Source organism: Nicotiana attenuata, unplaced genomic scaffold (genome assembly GCF_001879085.1).
Source record: "Nicotiana attenuata strain UT unplaced genomic scaffold, NIATTr2, whole genome shotgun sequence".
NCBI classification, from domain to species: Eukaryota; Viridiplantae; Streptophyta; class Magnoliopsida; order Solanales; family Solanaceae; genus Nicotiana; species Nicotiana attenuata.
Window position 1 is genome coordinate 64,422 of NW_017674599.1, and position 3,200 is coordinate 67,621.

Below are 3,200 nucleotides of genomic sequence, written 5' to 3' on the forward strand. Positions count from 1 at the left end.
GCAGCCTGCTCTCTCCACTTGATTGCATATTCTCTGAAGCTTTCTGCTGGTTTCTTCTTTTTGTTGACAAGAGAGGGGCGGTCTGGCACTATATCAATATTGTACTGAAATTGTTGGACAAAATCTTGAGCCATGTCATTCCAAACGTGCCAGTGAGAGATGTCTTGATCTATGAACCACTCTGAAGCAATTCCTGTCAAACTTTCCCCAAAATAAGCCATGAGTAATTCTTCTTTACCTCCTGCTCCTCTTAATTGGTTACAATATCTCTTCAAATGGGCAACGGGATCACCATGACCGTAATACTTGTCAAACTTGGGGGTCTTGAAGCCCGGTGGCAAATGAACATGGGGGAACATGCATAGATCATTAAACGAAACACTCTTGTGGCCTCCCAAACCCTGTATGTTTCTCATGGTTTATTCCAAGCTCTTCATTTTTCTGGTCATTTCCTCATGTTCCATATTCTTTTCGGGCTTTTCGATCTCAACTGGGAACATGTTTTGAGGAGTGTGCTTGTATGAATCTGGAACCTTGAAAGTCAGTTCTGTAGAGTAATGTTGGGCATCATGAGCATTCAGATGTGGATCATTGTTGAGCTTTTGAGCGAGAGCTGGTTGAGGAACGGTGAAAGTAGGGACAATGGGTACAGTAGGTGGGTCATTTCTGAGGGGTGCGGTTGGAGGACTTAAACCAGGTTGGTACAATGGGTTACTTGTTATGGAGATGGGCACTTTATTTGCGACTGACACATTATGAAGATTATCCAAAGGCCCTATGGGTAATGAGGGCGGTGCTTGTCCATTCACCCAAGCTTGGTACATCTCTGCCAATTGTTGTTTCAACACTCTTACTTCTTCAACCAGTCCCGAACCTTGTTCGACCGATTGTCCATGATCATTATCTGATTCATTCTGACTGTTGTTTGTCGTTCTACTTTTTCCTTTTGATCTCGTGTTGTAAGGGTGAGTCGCCAGTTTAAACCACAAACCAACCACCTCTGTTTAACTTTATCTCTTTAGAAATCACAAACAACAAACGTGTTAGAGTTAGGCATTTTGCAGATATTAATCACACATTGTATGCCATGCACCTAATGCCATTTTCATTTCTAAAATGATTTTGGAAGGCTTCATGCTTCATCCCGGCTTGTTGGTTTATTTCCTTTTGAACTTGCTGCTCTTTTTTTATGTTTTTTTTCAAATTTTTTTTTCTAGATTAATTATGGCTATGATCGTATCCAATGGGGATTGCCTACATATCGTGACGCCGCATGAATCAGACCACTACGTAGTTCAGGAGAAATACTTTTTTTTTATAAAAGAAAATAAAACAAACTAAAATATTTTTCATTCATTTTCAGTCAATTTTTTTTATATAGAATGAGAGAAAAGAAAATATATACAAACTGACTCTACTGACTCTAAAGACATAAACATGACAGGAATAAAATAAACTTTGATAATAATAAAAGTCTCCAAATATAAAATTAAAAATGCGACAAATAAAAATGAAACTAAGAACTAATGGAATGCACTAAAAATTTAATCTTCAATGGCCTTCTTGCTTAAACTAATATCATCAATGGTCTACATCTCTTGGCCTCCACTGTCCCCCCAAAGTCTCGTACAAATTCGGAAACACCGTCGGCAACTGTGAAACGAGGGCACGTGCTTGTTGACAAACTTCCTCATTATTTACATGACGATGATCATCATGAACATATGCTGCTTTTTCTGCCAATCGAAGTACCTGCTCTCTAGCTTGCCCCATATTCACGTGACAATTCTGCAACCACATCTGGGTAGTGTTGAGGGCGTGCCCCATCTGAGCGTCACGTCCCTCATATTCTTCAATGCGACGGTTTAACACACCTCTCTCAATCATCCACCGACGCCGCTCTTCCTCAAAATCTGTGTGTTGATGACCCCTCTTCTACCTTTTTATTTCTTCTAATTGTGCATAAAGTTGACTCTTTGAGCGTATCTACTGGGCCCTTTCTGTTTCAAACAGCTCTTTCTGCTGATCAAACTCCAGTTGTTGCTGGTACGTATCCTCTTCAATGATACTCAAATCTTCTTGCAACTTATGTATTTCAGCAATTTTGTTTGCCTCAACTCTTCTAGCTAAACCAATCGTGTTTTCCAGTTCTTCTTGTAAGCGAGCTGCCTCATTTTTAGCCTGCTTTAGATCTTTATCCATGACCCTCAAGGCAGATTGATAATCTTTCTCAATATTTAAACGAATCTGAGCAACTCCGGCTTGCTGCTGGGCTTGTTGTTTGGCTATGGTCATCTGAGCATGCTCAAATTCCTCTTCCAGCTTTTCTATAGTTCTTTGATCATTTCTTCTCCTGTTCGACTCCTCAGGCTTATCTCTAAAAGATGAAGGATCATGAAACCAAGTAATATATTCAGGGATCACCTCTCCACGATCTCGGTCTTCTACCATCTCATTCAACTCCGAAACTTTACTTGCATACCAAATTTTCATAATTTCCTCTTCATCATGAGGTTGATATTTACCAAAATTATAACAGAACTTGCTCATATCTCTTGTTGGTGGCACCTCCTGTCGTCGTGCGAACTAGCGCATTACCCGAAGTGGAGCATAAGGCTGAACACCATCCAATCCTATGAGTACCAAATAAGAATGGTATGCAGACTCACAAATGACCTCTTTAGAGGAAAACCAATCGTAGTTCCATGTGATCTGTTTGGTAGACAAAGTAAGAAGTAATTCTTTCCAGGCGTTAATCCCTTCAGGTAAGTCACATTTGTCAATCCTTTTCTGGTGATCATAAGTGTGATTGGGCCAGCGTTCACTAAAATTAGAGATCGTAGGATGACGATAAAAATGCTCCAAAAACCATATCTGTAGCAAAATCTTGCAGCCATCAAAGTTTCTTTCGCCCAATTTATATCTAGTTAAAGCACGAAAAATGGAAGAAAGAATCATAGGGACCAAAGTATAATCATCCTCTTTTGAGGTCAGAGCCTCCACTACACCTGCCAAGCGGAATGTCAATTCGTCCTTCTCTTTCCTGAAAAACTACACGCCCCAAAAAGGCAACCATAAATGCAAACCTTCTGTGTATCTTCCATGTTTCCTTGTCTTCCTTTGATTTTAGTTTTTCCATGTTCCTTTCGAAATTGCATTCTAGGCCATACAAGTGACACAGAAATCCCAACTTAACCCAC